The sequence below is a fragment of the Chlorocebus sabaeus genome, chromosome 10 (genome assembly GCF_047675955.1).
Source record: "Chlorocebus sabaeus isolate Y175 chromosome 10, mChlSab1.0.hap1, whole genome shotgun sequence".
NCBI lineage: Eukaryota > Metazoa > Chordata > Mammalia > Primates > Cercopithecidae > Chlorocebus > Chlorocebus sabaeus.
In genome coordinates this window covers 68,961,267-68,982,848 of record NC_132913.1, presented here as the reverse complement: position 1 = coordinate 68,982,848, position 21,582 = coordinate 68,961,267, and the positions used below count along the sequence as shown (strand labels likewise).

The window sequence follows — 21,582 nt, the reverse complement described above, 5'->3', positions numbered from 1 at the left end:
GGGCAAAGGACACAAAGATCAGGGAGAACCATGCCATAAGTACCTCCAGGAAAGAGCATGTTGCCAGAAAGCCAAGAGGAGGATGGTGAATGAATGGGCACCGTGCAACCCAGCTCAAGACGTTCAGCTGGGTTAGTGCACTTTGCATTCAGATGCAATTACACACTGGTATAAAACATTAATATGCTGGAAAATATCCCATGTAAACCAATGTGATCTCCAAGATAACACCATCCTCTGATCCCAGTGCACATGAGCTGATTCACAGTGCAGAAACACATCTTGTAGTAGAACAAACTGTAGGCGTAAAATATGGCAATAATGATGATTCTGAAAGCTATTAATTATGTACAAAAACAATTGTTAAAGACTTTCAAATTGTTACAGTGGAAACTAGATTATAATTAATATGGCTTTTAAGAGAGAATGTAAAGCTAGTAAACAGTTAAAATTGTAAAGTATGCTATATGTAGATCTTGAGTCAACAAATATTTATAGAAATTTGTATAATAATATGAGATATAATTAGTGACATTGTGAAGAAAAGATTATAAAGAAAAATCCTGTATCTCAAAATATCTTTCTCCTCCATGAACAGTAATGAATCCAAAGTGATCATTTACTTAGAATCATCAATATGCAGTAGAGCTGCTGAGATATTATTGTTCCTTCATTATTACGTCAAACTTTAGAAATTTGACTACTAAAATTGTTATCATAGATTTTATAATAAATGTAGGTAAGATTTTATATTTGTTCCCTTGTCCCAAAGTTTCTATTAGAATAGTGATATTTGGTTGTGACCTCAGCTCAATTTCCTTTTAATGTTGTTAAAAGCAGCTTAAGACTGGTTGCGGTGGTTCATGCCTATAATCCCAGCACTTTGGGAGGTCAATGCCAAGGGATCACTTGAGTCTAGGAGTTCGAGATCAGCCTGGGCAATGTAGTGATACCTCGTCTCTACAAATAATAATAAAAAAAAATTAGCCAGATGTGATGATGCCCACGTGTGGTCTCAACTACTCAGGAGGCTTAGGTGGAAGGATCACTTGAGCCCAAGTGGTTGAGGCTGCAGTGAACTGTGATTGAGCCACTGCACTCCAGCCTGGGCAATAGAGTGAGATGCCATCTCAAAAAAAAAAAAAAAAAAAATCAGCTTAATATTGATTTTAACACTCAGTAATATAACTTATTTACCTCTATCCTTTATTTTAAAAATTATTAAGATGACTTGTGAATAATGAAACATAGTTTTAAATACTCTAAAGCTGCACTGTCTAATATGGTAGCCACTAGCCACATGTGAATTAAATTAACTGAAATTAAATAAAAGTAAAAATGCAGTTCCTCAGCCACACCTACCACATTCATGGGCTCAAGTTACTTGTGACTTGGGGCTACTATACTGTACAGTGAAGATATAGAATATTTCTATTATCACAGAAAGTTGAACCGTTAAACAGTAGTTCTACTGACCTACAGCTCTGCCTCATTTCTGAAAAAGCACAATGATTCATGAGTCAAAGTTGCCACTAGACAGCATTAGCATACATTTAAGAATCACCAATCCACACATCTTTTTATTTCCTGCCTCTACAGTGTTGTTGAAAAATTCTTCTCTCCAAGTTTTGCCTTGGGTGCTAGGGAGAGATGGAGCCCATCCAGGCACGTGTGGACGAATGGGCCAACCTTTGCAGATGCTGTCAGCACCCTGCCCAGTCCCTGGCTCATTTTGACATCAGTGTGCACCAGCCCCTTTCCAACTGCCAGTATCTCCATGTCTTTGACCAAGGCCCTTTTCAGAAGCTGCTGTGAGATACACTCTGCCCGGACACCTGGCAGGCCAAAAGTGCCTGGGAGTTGACACCCAGTAAAAGAAGCCTTCTATTATTGATGAATGGAAATTGGTATAAAAATACTCTAGCCCCCCGCTGCCTCAAGTAGAAAATCTCTGAGTTGTGTGTTTTGCAGTGTTTTCCAGAGTGGCCTGTCATGGTAGTCGACTTAATGGTGCACCCTATATTGGTGATCTTGCCTTTCCTATGTCACCTTTTCTCACCTCATCTGTTTATTTGCGTCTCCAAAAAACCCCTTGTGTGGAGGTCCTTGCCTAAGGGTCTGCTTTTGAGAAAACCTAAACTAACACAAAATCCAAATTAAGGGGATGGGGGAGAATTAGAAATGGGAGGGGCTTACAAGAATAAAAATAATAACATTTACAGTGTGTATCATTAGATTGCAAACTTCTTCAGAGGAAGAACTGTGTCTTAATTTTCTATTCCTAATGTGTAGCACACACAAGTGAGTATTAAAGCTTACAGTGTTTCACATATGTGATTTCTCTGATACCCCAACAATCCTATTTGGTGACTATTACAGCCATTTTTCAACTGAGTAATTTAAACGAATTGGCCAGAATCATAGTCAGTGACAGTGTTCAGCCTGGAACCAGCATTTCAGAGTCTAAGCCCTATGCTTGTCCCTGTTGCTGGTGCCACCCACGTGCCGGTCATCCCATTGACCTGCCTGCGGGCCTCTTAGCTGTCCTCAGCTACCCCTACTTCAGGGGACCATTGCAGCACCACACTCTATGTACCCACCTCTGCTTGAATGAACGGAGTGAAATATGTCATTTATTTCTGTTTCTGCTCAGTGTTGTTAAGTTTGTGTTGTCAACATTATTTTCAGAGACCATGGCTCTTTATCTCTAGGCTTGATCCTAAAAATATTGTGAAGAGGACAACAGTAAATTTCTGGATTCCTCCAGGCTCATCTCTGGCAGTGCCAATCTCTCCCAGACTCACCCTCTGAAGTCTCAAGGACCTGTGTTGTCATATGTGGCCCAAGCAGTTCCAAGATTCTGGAACCATTAAAAAGAACTTCTACACTTCAGAGGATCATTCCGGGTTCTGCCCTCTGCCCTCAGTTCCAAATCTTTTGCTCTCTGAGTGTTCTACCTGAATTATTGGCTTGATTCTTGATTGGAGCTTTATGTCAGGTCTGTGCCATAAGGATATTTTCCATTTAAGAGGTAATATGAGGTTTCTATCAAGCTTGTCGGGTTTAGAGGGAGAATGCCTGAGTTAGAATTCATTTCCTTAAGTTTACTTTAAAGGAGAGTGTGAGACCTTGGGCAAATTATTTCAGATTCTCTGTTTTTGTTTCCTGATCTGTAAAATACAGATATTAAAAACACTTATTCATTTAAGAAGTGTCCATAGGTTGTTATGAGGATTACATGAAATAACCCATGTAAAGCACCTGGTCTGCTGTAAACATGTAATTACTATAAGATACTATACCTTCTGAATATTCCCTCCTTCTGCCCACCTGTCATAAGCCCAGCTCAGACTCTAGGAAACCCAAACCTATCATTGATGGGACGGCCCAGCCCTCAATTTATATAGAAATGGAATTTAGATTAACACGTTACCTCTTTCAGGATTGAAAGGAACTCTGGAATTTAAGATTCCTCAACCCAAGGCATACATTCTAACGAAAAAAGTTTAGAAAGAAAGCCCATTTGTGAGTGAATGCTGCAAGATGGTAGAAAGCATTTACCTCTATGTAAAAGCCAAGCAGTTTACCTCCCAGTTATTCAGCGAGGTCATGCCACAAGCTCAGTGCAGGTTAAACACCGCATCCAGCGCAGAAAGGTGGCAGATACATTATGACAAACACATGTATGTGTGTGTGTCTTTATAGCCCAACTCTGCACAAAGAAAAGGTAGAGCTTATTCAAATAGAATAATTAAAAGCTAGAGGACTTGAAAAATAAAAGTCATCTAGTAAACTCTGTTTGTCTTTCTTATGTGGTCAGCTATGGTTCTACTATTGATTTCTTATTAACAACCTTTTATTTTTAAAGTGGAGACTGCATAAATCTACAAGACTGCCTTCCCTGAAGCAAAACCTTGGGTACAAAATCTGACAAATGGTTTTCCAACCTACTTTTTATATTCATGCATTTGTAAAGCATTGTGAATGCTTATAAGTTAAATTCCACTTGACCACGTATTTAATGAAGCACCTAGTAAAGAACAGAACATAAATATCCAAAATGGGAAAATCTCCAGAGAATCTGAATACCAAGCCAAAAACCTGAAGGGACGGTGCTTTCATTTCTTGTTTGTCTCCTCCACAGCAAAAGCTCATTTTCCAGCTCACAGACACTTTCCAATTGGAAGGATTTTGAAGAAAAATCTGCTACCATCTTTTCTATATCCTGTGCTAAACTACAGTTCTCATGAAGACAAAGAATTTGGTCACACGATTGGACCTGGCAGAAACATTTTTTTCAGTTCCTTATTACCAAACAAGATGGAGTCAGTCTCGCTGGATATAGAAAAGTGTTGTATTGTGAGAAACTTGCCTTTCAGTCTGGTTGGTTCATACATTTTTAACAAACTGTCCTGAAGATGGCGCCACGTGCTTAGCTATGTTTTCTACCTGTATCATTTGGTGATTTCTGAAATCACCGTCTAAGGAATAGATACACAGATTTATGGCAAGATCTGTAGGAAATGCCACCTTGAAATGATATTCCTGTGTTAAGTATAAATGTAAAACTAAGTCACCCAAGGAACAATATGATTCAGTTATCTCTAAATTTTCAGTTGGAGATGGAATGACAGAAAAAAAAATACAGTCAATGCTATTTTGAGTTAGATCAGTGGCGTTTTCTGAAAGCCAAATTCCATCTCTAATCTTGTTCTTTCTCTTTTGTTCCCTATTTATAGTCAATGGCACCAGCCATCCATCAAGCGGTCCAAGCCAGAAACTTGAATGATGTCTTTGATCCTTCTTTCTATTTTAACCTTCTGTACCAGTAACTTCGCATCCCAATCAATCACCCAGTCCTATCTATTGTAATCCCTAAATGTCTCAAATGTGTCCATGTCTTTCCATTCCCACTGCTACCAGTAAAGTCCAACAGCACCATTACCTCTTCCCTGCAGTACTGCACAAGTGGGTTAACTGTTGCCCCTTTCACACAGCTTGCTCGTCTCAATCTGCTCTCTTCATCTAGAGTGATCTTTCAGAAAGATAGACCTGAACATGTAATGCACCCCCCATCCATTTACAATCTTCTATGGCTCCCTAGTGCCTTCAAGTAAAATCCACACTCTTTTGTAGCCTACGAGGCTTTTTTAGAATCTAGCTGTCCCCCACTTCTAGAGCTTCATCTTGCAATAACTACTATCCCACTTGTTTAACCTTGGTCATAAGATTTCTTTCCAGTTCCTAGTATGTTCACATCAGGATTGTTTATTTTTCCTGATCCTGCTTGTGCTCCAGCAGCAGTTGCAATTTGCTCTTCTTCCGTAGGCCCGGTCACCACACCTCCATCTATCTAACTCTGGTTCACGCCGTAGATCTCAGTGAGAACATTATTTCTTAATAGAAGGAGTTCCCTAGGGCACATTAGTACCCAGCACTCTATGACTCCATAGCATCATGTATTTTCCTAATTTTAATAGGCATCTCATCTTATCATTGTTGTTTATTTTCTCCTGTACTCTATTATAAACTCCGTGAATGCAGGGACGATGTTCTTACACTACACTCTTACAATGTCCTATAAGGTCTTTGTATTAGTCCGTTCTCACACTACTAATAAAGACATACCAGAGACTGGGTAATTTATAAAGAAAAAGAGGTTTAATGGACTCACAGTTCCACATGGCTGGGGAGGCATCACGATCATGGCAGAAGGCGAAGGAGAGTAAAGGCATATCCAATATGGCAACAGGCAAGGGAGCTTGTGTAGGGGAACTCCCCTTTATAAAACCATCAGATCTCGAGAGATTTATGCACTATCACTAGAACAGCATGGGAAAGGCCTGCCCCCATGATTCAATTACCTCCCACAGGGTCCCTCTGATGACATGTGGGAATTATGGGAGCTATAATTCAAGATGAGATTTGGGTGAGGACACAGTCAAACCATATCAGCCTTATATCAGCTGCCTCCCTCACCTTGCCTTTCTGAAAATGAGACAGATGCAAAAGTGGAAACCCTTGATAAACCATAAGATTTTGTGAGACTTATTCACCACCACAAGAACAGTATGGGGGAAACTGCCCCCAGGATTCAAATTATCTCCCACAGGGTCCCTCCCCTCCCACAACACATTGGAATTATGGGAGTACAATTCAAGATGAGATTTGGGTGGCGACGCAGAGTCAAACTATATCAATACACTTTCATAGTTTATTGTCTGTCTCCCTCCACTAAAGTATATGCTCCATGAGGGCAGATATTTTTGTCTCTGATCTGTGTACCTGGAGTAGCACAAAGTAGTCAGTGGAATTATTCATCCTAGCTCTGTCCTAGTGCTTTCATGGACTCATTCTTTTCATCTTTCTTGGTACTAAATCATTCTAGTTTATGAGGGGTGGGGGAGAATTTTATCTTCACCTGAAAAGTCTTCCCTCCCTCTGATTACTTTAGTTTCCTATTTCTAGAACAAGAATGTGTTTTTGGAGGGTGGCGGTGGGTCAGAAAAATCAGAACTAAAAATAAACTTTCCCATGAAAATATAAAAGCAGAAATTTACTGAGGCCCTGTAAGTTTTAGCTGCTTCCAAATAATAAATTTCCTGAAAACTAACTGAACATGTGGCATGAGACCAGAGCGGCCAATCTTGTTTTAAAAAGTCTCCACCTGGATAGTTCCAAGGGTCCTTTATCTTTCTGCTATTTGATGAGATATTCAGAGAAACTAATTCCCTCAAGTCACTGGGGCACCTCCTGTACTGAAAGAAATGTGTTTGCCTGGCTGTATGACCAGCTTGATCATTTGTATAGAAATGCGAGGTTTCTAAACACAAACCAGCTATGCATTTAGATGTAGGCCAATTTCCTAACGAGGAAATGGCAAAGAAGAATCAGGTTAAATGACTGCAATATAGGTATGTAGTCATTTTGAAAAATTCCAGCACCCTACAATGATCTAGGGAAAAACAACACTCAGTCTTACCACATGTAAGACTGATTCATGGATAATGATTTATCACACATGTTTGATTCAGCTTCCACTTTCAGAGTTATAAGATAAGCAAACAGATGTTTACCACCCTTAATTTCAAGGATGTTTACCACCCTTAATTTCAAATTAATATTGGAACTGCAGTTAAACACAGTTCTATTGAATATGTGAAATACTGTTACAGAGAGATCTGAGAACAATCATTTATAATACAAAATAAAAATAAAAGTAAAAGTAAGTATCTTTATATACCAAAATTTGAATTTTTGATAGAAGATAAATATTTTAGTTAATTAAAGTCAAAAGGAAAAATCTAATGCTATGTTTGACTGGGTGTATGAGTACAAGATTTGAAAGACCAACTCGTGCCTTTTCATCTTTACATCTTTTTGTTGCAAGACTTAACAACAAAAAGAAGGTCATAGGATTACAATTTTAAAAGGAGGTTGAAAAGTCTGCTATTTAGAGACATTCTAACAATTATGAAGATATGGGTGACAATTAAGCTGTAAATGATCAAGATAAAGCTTGAGCCATAATTTATCATATCATTTAAAATAGTTAAAGGAAAAGAATTGGAATGTTCCCAACATACAGAAAAGATAAATGTTACAGGTGATGGATATCTCAATTACCCTGATTTAGTCATTACACATTGCATGCATGCATCAAAATATCACATGCACCCCGCAAATATGTGCAAATATTATGAATCTATTAAAGAAAGATAAAGTTTGAGGAAAGGAACAAGAGAACAGCAGCCATCAGTTGCATATTGCTGGAGTGAATTCAACAGATAAGAAAATGCAAGTCTACATGGTAATCTAATTAAAATAGCACCCAGGCCCACAAAAATTGAGGGGAAAGAGAGGGAGGTGGAAACACAAAGAATGACTTCCAGAAGAATTCTCCACAGTCAGAAGAGGTCAGGATGAAAGGGTAGAGAGGTATGATCAAGGTTTAGGAGAAAGATGAAAAATGTGGCCAAGGGATGAATGAAATCATACAACTAAGATATATAATTATCTTCTTTACTCTAAAGGAATGCTCTCTGGAATTGGTTAAAGGAGTTATATTTTTGGAGATTCTTCATATTAGGAGAAAGAGAAAGGCCAGGCAGAATGAAACAGAGCTTCTGCAACAGGGGTGTTACTTAAAATTCCAGTGGAGATTCCACTCAATAGAAGCCTAAATGATAAAACTAGAATTGTAATCAATGACAGAAAATTCTGCAATCGTTTTTATTTGGTCTTGTAAGTGATTATCTTAAATATTGACTGGAAAACAAAAAGCATATATGAGATCCACACTTGGTTCAAAGACAAACTGGGAAGAAGTATAAATCCTGGAAAAAATTGCCTGTCTGGTCCCGTGTTTGAAAAACTCTCCCTTATATTAATAACATTTTTAAAAAATGAAAAATAAAACATGGAGGAACCTAAAGTCAAAAACCCTGACCCATTTCCACTGTGTGAAGTCCAAAACTGTAAACAAATGGAAATTGACTTTCTCAAAATATGTTCCACTGAATGTTGTTGTCTAGTCAAACATACTGGGAATTTCTGGATCAAATAACAGTAAGTACGTTTTGTTACTGTTAGGAGAAGAAATCTCATATGGTTCCAGAGCACCCCTGTATATTCTTGCCAGCTATGGCACCATTGTAAGACCCGGATCACTCTTTTCCTAGCACATGTATCATGGATGTATTGGCAGTGGGTAACCATTACAGTGAATAATGAGGTAAAATCTCTCTCTGGGATAAAAGCGGGCTTGCTAAAAAAAGAGTTGGATTCCCCAAGCTTAAAGGTGAATTCCCTGGCTGCAACATAAACCCATTGCATGAACAGCATCCAGTGGGTCCCCTCTATACCTCCTTGTGGGTCTTAGAAGGCAAGGAGAATCAAGATAAGCATGATGCTCATGCTACATGCTGTGCCATCATCATATTCTTTATTTCTGACCCAGGAATCTCGTGTCTTCTGCCAGCATCCATGAAAAGGTGACAGATTATCTTGTTAGTTTGGAAGTGAAGTAAATTCCCTAACCCTAACAGTTACTACAGGATTTCTTAGCACCTTTGCTTTGTCCTTGTGACCCTCCAAGGGGACAGCATGGCACCAAGCATTTTTTTAAAATTATACTTTAAGTTCTAGGGTACATGTGCACAACATGCAGGTTTGTTACATATGTATACATGTGCCATGTTGGTGTGCTGCACCCATTAACTCGTCATTTACATTAGGTATATCTCCTAATGCTATCCGTACCTCCTCCCCTCTCCCCACAATAGGCCCTGGTGTGTGATGTTCCCCTTCCTGTGTCCAAGTGATCTCATTGTTCAATTCCTACCTATGAGTGAGAACATGCAGTGTTTGGTTTTCTGTTCTTGCGATAGTTTGTGGAGAATGATGGTTTCTAGCTGCATCCACGTCCCTACAAAGGACATGAACATAAAATGCTTGGTGCCTAGTATCACATATACACCATGGAATACTAGGCACCAAGCATTTTATTGATTATGCAAATTCATTCTCATATACAGCAATTCCAAGTACTAATATTTTGCAACACATACCTTAGGAAGCCCTATTCTAAGAACACTGGTGTGGGTCCAGGTGGAACATGTAAAAGATTTGGAAAGATCTACTTTCCCAAATGTATCTTTCTATGGCTTGTTATACTACCCCAAATTCCCACCATTTGAATGACTCCTTTGGTAAAATGCATTATTTCCAGAAGGCCCTTATTTTAATGCAAACATGTTGCCTGGAGGTGTAGTACAGGAATATACATAGATTACATAAGAGGAGATTGAGCGAAAGTGAGAGTTGGGCTCTGATAGAATGTGGAAAGTAGGTTCTAGGTTAGGAAATGTCCTGGAATTAAATTTGTGTCTGGGTAGAAAAGGACAAACTAAAGCACTACAAGGATGGATCCTCTTTTTTTCTCTTCTCCAAATACAATACTTACAGCCAGGATTTATGTTCAAAATGAATTGCAAAATGTTTTTCTTACCCCTTTATTTTCTCTTTATTAATTACATCTTTCTGGGTTTTTTGTTTTGTTTTCAGAGGTAAGTTCTCTGTTGCCCAGGCTGGAGTGCAGTGGCATAATCATAACTCCCTGCAGGCTTGAACTCCTGGGCTCAAGTGATCCTCCCGCCTCAGTCTCCCAAGTAGCTGGGTCCACAGGTGAGCACCACCATGCCCAGTTAATATTTTAATTTTTTGTAGAGACGGGGTTTCCCTATATTGCCCAGGCTGGTCTCAAACTCCTGGCCTCAAGCAATCTTTCACCTTGGCCTCCCAAAATACTGGGATTACAGGCATGAACCACCATGCAACACCCCCCACCGCCACCACAATCCACCCACCAACCCCCCGCTCCAGCCAAGTCTTCTCTTTCTGTTTGAACTGGAATGTAAATTAGTCCTTAATCCCAAGTGAGTAGTTAACAATTTGAATATTAGCTTTGTTTCAAAAGGAGACTTGAATCATCATCGTTTGGGAGAGCAGGAGGAGGAACAGATAGGCCGTATGGCAGATATTTTCAAAACAAACTTCTCATTTCCTTAAGGACACATTTGGAGGTGTCAAAACAGGACAAGTAAGGTGCTGAACTTAAGCCTTATATTTCCTGACTCTGCCTAAGCTGGCCATCTGATGTTTTTATTTACATTTGTTTTATTGCATTTTGGCTTAGGCTTTTTTTATTAAAGCAGGAAACTTAGAGATTTATAATAGATATGGCTCAATAATACATTCAATGATGACAATTTCTGCTTGGAAACAATGCGTATTCTAATGTTCTTACTTGAATCACAACTTTTTTGAAGCTGTTTATCACAGTTACTTAACTTGTGCATGATTTTGCTATGTTCTCATCACCATTTGGGAAAAGTTATTCAGAGAGAATGTACTAAGAGATTTTGTATTTTCTCTCTCTAAAAAAATGTTGTGTGTACTCAGCATGCAGGGCGTTGTGCTACAAGGAACTAAGATTTCCCCATTAAAAAAGAAGTCTTTCTCTTAGGTGTTTACAGTGTGTTCTACACACATCCAGCATTAGATCAAAGCCAGGACTACCACCATGTTATCCTACAATGGTGTTTCAAACATCACCCTGCCATATAAGCAATCACAAGAAATGTGTGAGATGTTTCAGAATAACCAATTAAATTTCTTGGGCTTTTGTAGCCAGTTATAACATAATATATTCTCCTTCAAATAAAGTGTACATGGATCAACCAACTTTCAGTTCTTTTGTAATGGTCAAGTTTAGCTGCATTCATGGGAAGGCTCCGAAATGTCAGCAGAAAAGCCTGACCTTGGGGATAGACAGCTTATCAAATACTGGGTCATTTGAGTCTGATGTATTCTAAATCATCAGGGCACATCAGCCGTCCTTTAGCATAAGCCTCTTTTGGATTCCCACATGGCAAAATTTCAAACTCATTGAGAAGTATGACTACATATAGGTTATCAAGTTATTAAAAACAAACTCCACAGGCAAACTGTGAAAATCAGACTGCCAGCAACATATTTTCATCTCTGATTACAGATGTGACCCTCCTTCAGTTCCATATAATTCACATCACAATATACTAGCCCTTTCAGGAATGTAACAGCATTTTCTGGCATACAAATGTCATACAAAAGATTCTAGTTCATCAACGTATTGGCATTGAACCTAAGATAAGTCGCTCACTAACAAATTATAAAAATAGGAGTACTTTCATTTTATCTTCCAAAATCTCAAAAGAATTTGTATCGAGAATGTTCCTTCCACTAAAATAGATGGAGCAATTTTTTCCTGGTTCAGACTTGGGAGGGTGTACATGTCCAGGAATGTATTTATTTCTTCTAGATTATCTAGTTTATTTGCAGAGAAGTGTTCATAATATTCTCTGATGGTTATTTGTATTACTGTGTGATGAGTACTAATACCACCCTTCTTGTTTCTGATTGTATTTATTTGGACCTTCTCTCTTTTCTTCTTTATTAGTCTAGCTAGCAGTCTATATATTTTATTAATATTTTCAAAAAAATAGATCCTGGATTCATTGATCTTTTCTTTTTTTAATTTATTATGTTTTATTTTATTTTTTTATTGTACTTTAAGTTCTAGGGTACATGTGCACAACGTGCAGGTTTGTTACATATGTATACTTGTGCCGTGTTGGTGTGCTGCACCCATCAACTCGTCATTTACATCATGTATAACTCCCAATGCCATCCCTCCCCCCTACCCACTCCCCATAATAGATCCCGGTGTATAATGTTCCCCTTCCAGAGTCCAAGTGATCTCATTGTTCAATTCCCACCTATGAGTGAGAACATGCGGTATTTGGTTTTCTGTTCTTGTGATAGTTTGCTGAGAATGATGGTTTCCAGCTGCATCCATGTCCCTACAAAGGACACGAACTCATCCTTTTTTATGGCTGCATAGTATTCCATGGTGTATATGTGCCACATTTTCTTAATCCAGTCTGTCACTGATGGACATTTGAGTTGATTCCAAGTCTTTGCTATTGTGAATAGTGCTGTAATAAACATACGTGTGCATGTGTCTTTATAGCAGCGTGATTGATAATCCTTTGGGTATATACCCAGTAATGGGATGGCTGGGTCACATGGTATTTCTAGTTCTAGATCCTTGAGGAATGGCCACACTGTTTTCCACAATCGTTGAACCAGTTTACAATCCCAGCAACAGTGTAAAAGTGTTCCTATTTCTCCACATCCTCTCTAGCACCTGTTGTTTCCTGACTTTTTAATGATTGCCATTCTAACTGGTGTGAGATGGTACCTCATTGTGGTTTTGATTTGCATTTCTCTGATGGCCAGTGATGATGAGCATTTTTTCATGTATCTGTTGGCTGTATGCATGTCTTCTTTGGAGAAACGTCTGTTCATATCCTTTGCCCACTTTTTGATGGGGTTGTTTGTTTTTTTCTCATAAATTTGTTTGAGTTCTTTGTAGTTTCTGGATATTAGCCCTTTGTCAGATGAGTAGATTGCAAAAATTTTCTCCTATGCTGTAGGTTGCCTGTTCACTCTGATGGTAGTTTCTTTTGCTGTGCAGAAGTTCTTTAGTTTAATTAGATCCCATTTGTCAATTTTGGCTTTTGTTGCCATTGCTTTTGGTGTTTTAGACATGAAGTCCTTGCCCATGCCTATGTCCTGAATGATATTACCTAGGTTTTCTTCTAGGGTTTCTATGGTTTTAGGTCTAACATTTAAGTCTCTAATCCATCTTGAATTAATTTTCGTATAAGGAGTAAGGAAAGGATCCAGTTTCAGCTTTCTACTTATGGCTAGCCAATTTTCCCAGCACCATTTATTAAATAGGGAATCCTTTCCCCATTTCTTGTTTTTCTCAGGTTTGTCAAAGATCAGATGGCTGTAGATGTGTGGTATTATTTCTGAGGGCTCTGTTTTGTTCCATTGGTCTATATCTCTGTTTTGCTACCAGTACCATGCTGTTTTGGTTACTGTAGCCTTGTAGTATAGTTTGAAGTCAGGTAGCATGATGCCTCCAGCTTTGTTCTTTTGACTTAGGATTGTCTTGGCAATGCGGGCTCTTTTTTGGTTCCATGTGAACTTTAAAGCAGTTTTTTCCAATTCTGTGAAGAAAGTCATTGGTAGCTTGATGGGAATGGTATCAAGTCTATAAATTACCTTGGGCAGTATGGCCATTTTCACAATATTGATTCTTCCTATCCATAGGCATGGTATGTTCTGCCATTTGTTTATGTCCTCTTTTATTTCACTGAACAGTGGTTTGTAGTTCTCCTTGAAGAGGTCCTTTACATCCCTTGTAAGTTGGATTCCTAGGTATTTTATTCTCTTTGAAGCAATTGTGAATGGAAGTTCATTTATGATTTGGCTCTTTGTTTGTCTGTTACTGGTGTATAAGAATGCCTGTGATTTTTGCATATTAATTTTGTATTAATTTGTATTAATTTTGTATCCTGAGACTTTGCTGAAGTTGCTTATCAGCTTAAGGAGATTTTGGGCTGAGATGATGGGGTTTTCTAAATATACAATCATGTCATCTGCAAACAGGGACAATTTGACTTCTTCTTTTCTTAACTGAATACCCTTGATTTCTTTCTCTTGCCTGATTGCCCTAGCCAGAACTTCCAACACTATGTTGAATAGGAGTGGTAAGAGAGGGCATCCCTGTCTTGTGCCAGTTTTCAAAGGGAATGCTTCCAGTTTTTGCCCATTCAGTATGATATTGGCTGTGGGTTTGTCATAAATAGCTCTTACTATTTTGAGATACGTTCCATCCATACCGAATTTATTGAAAGTTTTTAGCATGAAGGGCTGTTGAATTTTGTCAAAGCCCTTTTCTGCATCTATTGAGATAATCTTGTGGTTTTTGTCTTTGGTTCTGTTTATATGCTGGATTACGTTTACTGATTTGCATATGTTGAACCAGCCTTGCATCCCAAGGATGAAGCCCACTTGATCATGGTGGATAAGCTTTTTGATGTGCTGCTGGATTCGGTTTGCCAGTATTTTATTGAGGAAATTTGCATCAATGTTCTTCAGGGATATTGCTCTAAAATTCTCTTTTTTTGTTGTGTCTCTGCCAGGCTTTGGTATCAGGATGATGTTGGCCTCATAAAATGAGTTAGGGAGGATTCCCTCTTTTTCTATTGATTGGAATAGTTTCAGAAGGAATAGTACCAGCTCCTCCTTGTACCTCTGGTAGAATTCGACTGTGAATCCGTCTGGTCCTGGACTTTTTTTGGGTGGTAGGCTATTAAATATTGCCTCAATTTCAGAGCCTCCTATTGGTCTATTCAGGGATTCAACTTCTTCCTGGTTTAGTCTTCGGAGAGTGTAAGTGTCCAGGAAATTAATTAATACCCTGGGAAAGGCACTGACTGACTCCAATTTCACTGACTGACAGAAATTGGTCTATACACAGGTCAGGTCTCTCATGCTCATTTCACATGATTGTAAGTTTCCTGAGGCCTTCCCAGCCATGCGGAACTGTAAGTCAATTAAACCTCTTTCTTTATAAATATGCAGTCTCGGGCATTTCCTTATAGCAGTGTGAAAACGGGCTAATACATACACCATAGAATACTATGCAGCCATGAAAAAGAAAAAGATCATGCCCTTTGTAGGAACATGGATGAAGCTGGAGGCCATTATCCTGAGCAAACTAACATAGAAACAGAAAACCAAATACCACATGTTCTCACTTACAAGTGGGAGCTAAATGATGAGAACACATGGACACAAAGAAGGGAACAACACACACTGGGGCCTATTGGAGGGTGAAGATTGGAAAGTGGGAGGAGTGAGGGGATCAGGAAAAATAACTAATAGATACTAGGCTTAATACCTGGGTGATGAAATAATCTGTACAACAAATCCCCATGACACAATTTTACCTATGAAACAAACCTGCTCATGTACACCTGAACTTAAAATGAAAGTTAAATTTTTAAAAAGTACAAAACAACTACAAGAAGAAAAACAAGATGTGAAATATTTTAGCAGTGGACAGAGGTTTTGGTTGCTTTGTTTCATTTTGTCTCAAGGACTGTTCTTTTTTAAGATGGGAAAATGTAGTTTTAGTCTACTGAGAATTAAGAGTTAGTAGTAAAAGTGGGAATTACTTTTCAAATGCCACCAAAGTTGCAGTTTTGTAGCATAGTGTTCCTTAGGTCTCTTCTTGCTGATACCCAAGATGGCTGGAATAATCTGAGTCACTGTAAACACCTTGTTACCCAGGATGATCTCAATCTCCTGCCCTTGTGATTTGCCCATCTCGGCCTCCATGCTGGGATTATAGGCATGAGCCACCGTACCCAGCCGTCTTAACCATTTTTAAGTGTGCAGTTCACTAATATTAAAAACATTCACATTGTTGTACAATCATCACCACCATTCATTTTCAGAACACTTTTCATCTTGCAAAACTGAAACTCTCTACCAGTTAAACAGTAATTCCCTTTTTCTTCCCCCTATCCCTGGCAACCACTATTCTACTTTCTGTCTCTCTGATTTTGACTATTCTAGGTACCTCATATAAGTGGGATCAAGTGGTATTTGTCTTTCTGTGATTAGCTTATTTCAGTTAGCATGTATCAGAATTTCCTTCACTTTTAAGGCTTGAATGGTACCCTATTGTATGTATGTATCATATTTTGTTTACCCACTCACCTATCTGTGGATACTTGGCTAGCTTTCATGTTTTAGATATTGTAAATAATGTTGTTATGAACATAGGTGTACAAATATCTCTTTGATCCTTCTTTCAATTCTTCTGGGTATCTATCCAGAAGTGGAATTGCTGGATTATGTGGTAATTCTATTTTTAATTTTTTGAGGAAGTATCATACTGCTTTTTACAGTGACTGCAACATTTTATGTTACTAACAACAGTGCACAAGTGTTTCGGTTTCTTCACATCCTCACCCACCAATGCTTGTTCTGTTCTGTTTTGTTGTTGTTGTTGTTGTTGTTGTTGTTTGATAGTAGTCATCTTATGGGTGTGACACACCAGACATTGATTATTTTCTGAACTTTTTCCATACTGTAGTCAGAATTATATTCAGTAAACATCATGATCACGTAACCTTCAGTTACATGTTTAAATCCTTCAGTGGCTTCTCATTAACTTCAGGATAGTCTGACCTCCTTTAACATGTTTCATAAAAACTCATTCATGATTTTCTCCCTGGCTAACTTTTCTAGCCTTGCTTCTCAACTGCTCCCTATTCCACCTCTTCCCCTACAGCTCATCGTCCACTTCCTATATACACATATACACTCTATGCATCAGTCACTCTGAAATTTATTCAGGTCTGTGAAAATGCTATACTTCCCCTCATCCCCAACACTATTCCTTCTGATAGATGCTCTTTCTCCGTCATCACCTGGCCAGCTCCTGCTTATCCTTGAGGTCTCAAGATAGCATTTTCTCCGGGAAAATTTCCTTAATAAATTCCCTCCACCAAGCTTCATTAGTACCTTTACTGTGTGTTCCCAGAGCACTCAATCTTTGCCCTAGCGCAGTACTCTGTGTCAATCACACTCTGTAATTGTCTGCTTACTTATCACCTTTCCTCTAATCCCATGCTGGCCTATGTGGCTCTTGGACACTAAATTGTAACTAGTATGACTAAGGAACTGAATTCTTAACTTCAATTTTTACAAATTGTAAATTAACGCTGATATCTGAATCAGTTATAGTAAAACTTTTAAGATGTTTGGAACCAACTTGGGTATGTGAGTCTACTTTTTCAACTGTAAGTTTATGAGATCTAAATACAGATGAGAATTAAGCATCTGAATTGAGATGTGCTGTAAGTATAAAATATATTGAATTTTGAAGACTTAGTACAAAATAAGGAATATAACTTTTTAGATAGGTTACATGTAGAAATAATATTTTTGACATAGCAGTTTACATAAACTATTTAAATCAATCTTATTTATAATTCAGTCACTTTTTAGTATAGCCATTAGAAATTTTTAATTACATATGTGGCTTACCTTATATTTCTATTAGACAGCACTGACCTAGACTATAAATTCTGTAGACACAGGAATCACGACTGTCTTATTTACTTACTTTTAAAATTTTTATAACATTCACCATGTGTTGGGTGTTCATCTATGCATTAACTAGGAATTGCAAACATTAACTATCTTGATCCTTATAACAAGCTTTTGAGCTAAGTAGTATCATTAACCACATTATACATATGAAGAAATTTACATGAAAAGATTCACTTAACTAGCTCAAGGTCACAGAGTTGAACCTATGGAGTTAGACTGTAGAGGGGATACATAAATTATACTCCCAATAACTTTCTTATACTGTTTCTTGTTTGTTCTCTTATTACAGGTGTCCAGAGAAACATTTACTACCCAACTTTTTAAATTAACAGCCATCATCATTCAATTACTCTTCTAAAATCAATCAATCTGTTCATTCCATAAGTATTAATTGAACTCTTAGTGCCAGGTGCTGTGCTGGGTAATAAGGACTCTAAGTTGAATGAAACAAATGCTTTATTTATAAAGAAACTCTATCTGATAGTGGTGACAATCATATAATGAAATAATAATACAATATTATACTGTACAACACAAATATACATGAAGGATCACAAATATACATGAAGCCTGGAGAAGAGGAACAGGAGGGAAAAAGTGACAGAACATCTTGAACAATGAGTAGGAGTAAACCAAAAGTGGATGAGTGTAAGGGGAGAGGTAGCTGAAGCAGGGTAGAAGGTGAGCAGAGCTAAGAAATAGCCTGGTGATGGCCGGGCGCGGTGGCTCATGCCAGTAATCCCAGCACTTTGGGAGGCCGAGGTGGGTGGATCACAAGGTCAGGAGATTGAGACCATCCTGGCTAACATGGTGAAACCCGATCTCTACTAACAATACGAAAAATTAGCCAGGCATGTTGGCGGGCACCTGTAGTCCCAGCTACTCGGGAGGCTGAGGCAGGAGAATCGCTTGAACCCAGGAGGCGGAGGTTGCAGTGAGCCGAGATCGCACCACTGCACTCCAGCCTGGACGACAGAGCGAGTTTCCACCAAAAAAAAAAAAAAAAAAAAAGGCAAATTTTATGTCATGTGTATTTTCACAAACCTTTTAAAAAACAAAAACAATGACTGGGCATCAAGTTAAAAAGGTTATTGCTGAGATGCAGGCAAAAGATAAAGATGGCAGCTGAAATGAGATGAGAAATATTGATGAGGAGAAAATAGGTTGAATTAAAAAATATTAGGGGTGCAACTAACAAGAGTTTATTGGTGATTAATTTTAGTCTTGGGTGAGGGAGAGTAAGGAGTTAAGTTATTTCTTAGATTTCTAGTGTGAGCAACTAAAGTGGATAGTGATGACATGCACTGAGATAGAGAACAAAGAGGAGATATAGACTTGGTTGGGGTTAAGGGTGGAGGACATAAGAGGTTCACCTTCAAACACATTGATTTTGAGGTATTTGCAGGAAATCTAAGGGGAGTTGTCTTGTTAGGGAACATAGTTCATAATTTCTGGACAGATCTTGGAGCCTTTCTCATGTGGAGGTTAATTAAAGGTACAGGACCAAGGGTGGTTCATGTCTGTCTGCCAGCACATTCTCCTTAATGTTTTTGAGTATTTTGCATTTCTTCACCAATAATCTGTGATTTGGATGGGGCTCCACCCAAATTTGTCCCCAAGGATAGAATATGAAACACACCTGGCCACAGTGATTGGGGTGTAAGATTGGTAGCCTCAACTAGTAAAGTAACTGTCAGTCTAAGGATGTGTGCAGGAGTTGCTGATTTAAAAATGAAAGTCTACTCCACTCAATCCCATTAGACTAGGAACTAATGAAAAATATGAACCAAAAACCAGGTTTTCCTAGGAAACAGGAAAAATATGAAATTAGAGTTGTTGAAGCCACCTTGCCACCATGAAGATGAGTGCAACTGCAGGCCATCACATTCAGCCTGAGAAGGAATCTAATATATAAGTTTGAGATGAAGGGTAATTATTTTTATGTCATTTCAATTCTAAATCCAGCCATGCCTGAAGCAAAACCAAACACTAGACATTTCAAATATGTGAGCCAATGAAGTGCCTGCTTTTCTTACACCAGTTTGAGTTGTATCCTAATGAATATAGGTAGTCCTAGCTCTGCATAGTAGTGTAGAACCATAAAAAATGACTTTACCACCAGGTGCGGTGGCTCATGCCTGTAACCCCAGCACTTTGGGAGGGTGAGGCAGCGGATCACTTGAAGTCAGGAGTTCGAGACCAGCCTGGCCAAGATGGCAAAACACTGTCTCTACTAAAAATACAAAAATTAGCTGGGTGTAGTGGCACATGCCTGTAGTTCCAGCTACTCGGGAGCTGAGGTGGGAGAATTGCTTGAACCCAGGAGGTGGAAGTTGCAGTGAGTCGGGAACATGCCACTGCACTCCAGTCTGGGTGAGAGTGAGACTCTGTCTTAAAAATAAATAAATAAATAAAAATGACTTTACAAGCTGAAACTCTGAAGAGTTATCTTAATCAATGGGAAAAAATACAATTGGTCCAAGACCTTTAGATTTTTTTGTTAAAATATTAAAAAGACTCATTTTTATAAACTAAAAAATTATAAAACTGATATTTATTTAGTATACTAAAATTTAAAATATTAGATAATTAGGCATTCAGGTGTTTTATTTCTTTGTAAAAATGTATCAAAAGTAGTTTGGACAAGCATTTTTTTCTGTCTTAGTGAATTATTATTCTCCTTTATAAGTTTGGATCACCTTCCAACATTTTGCCTTTTGCCCTTTCAATGCTGTAAAATATCTCTGAGATTTCCTTTAATTTGAAGGGTTTTTGTCTGTTTTTCTGTTGCTTTTTTAAATTACACACATATATTTAACAGTACAGTTTTACATAGAATACTAAGAGCACTTTTCTTCATATTTTACAAAAAGGCTTGAAACATGTGGACTTTCTATTAGTAATCATACAATAGCACATCCAAATCTAATTCCTCAATGGATGATGCATTATAATTTGTTTAGAATTCAAAGGCTTAATGACAATAATCCGGGGAGGAAAAAGAGTAAGTTTATTTTACATAACTGACCAAAAAATAAATACAAGAAATAGTAAATAGAATTTAATATGGCCTCCTGTGCCCTGAAGGAGGTGGTGCTCGATGTGGAGGGATCATTGCTATGTCCAAGTAACCTATCTGGAACTTCTGCGAGTGCAGTGTCATGGAATCATCAGTCCCCTTTCTGCCAGACATGGTGCTGCCAACCTCCTTAACCCGATAGCCAGGTCTTTCAACATCTGTAAAAATGATTGCAAAATTGCAGTGAGTGCCCTTCTTTCTAGCTTCTGGGTAGACTTCTTTTACTAAGTTTGTCAGTTCTTTCAAGGTTGCATCCATCCAAGCGTAGATCTACAACTCTCTGGACGATACGTTTCCCTGGGAGAACTCGTCCGTTCGGTGGTGGTGGCCATTATTGGTGGTGAAGATGCTCAGCAGCCGCAGGCATGTTTTCTCACGGTCGATAGACTTCTCTGGCTCCTTCTTAATTTCCTCCTGGGTAATGCGCGACTCCACCGCCATCTTCCTCCAATGGCCCGCCTGGTTTTCTTTACTGTAGTTACTTCCTCTGGGATATTGTCATCCTTTTTGTCACAACCACTTTCCTCTTTTAAGTCTATACATTTGCCTTCATGAAGTTCCTGTGGCTGCAAGCCTACAGTCTTTTGAATAGCAAGTGTCAACATTCTCAGTCAGCTATTTCTTCTAAAGCCCCATTAATGTTCAATTCAAATACTGGGAAGTCATGCCAGTTTCTAAAACACTAAAATCTGCCTTCACTGGCAGGGAAATATTTATCTTCAGTCTCCTTGTAATTACTGATTCCTTTCAATGCAGCACCTGACTTCAGAGTTTAGCCTACATGGTAGTCATTAAGCTCATTGGGTTTTTGTTTTCATTACACTGTTCAATCCTAAGCAGAAGTAAATGCTCCATTTCTACCCTAAGCAGCTTTCTGTTCTGAGTGCAACTTAAACTAAACAATGTTGAAGCTACATTAC

At 38.4% G+C, this 21,582-nt stretch overlaps 1 pseudogene; it reads right to left on the bottom strand.

Annotated features, from left to right (window-relative positions):
* Nucleotides 1-20,644: 20,644 nt before the first annotated feature.
* LOC103217453 (histone deacetylase complex subunit SAP18 pseudogene) lies at nt 20,645-21,230 on the bottom strand (annotated as a pseudogene).
* Nucleotides 21,231-21,582: the final 352 nt, after the last annotated feature.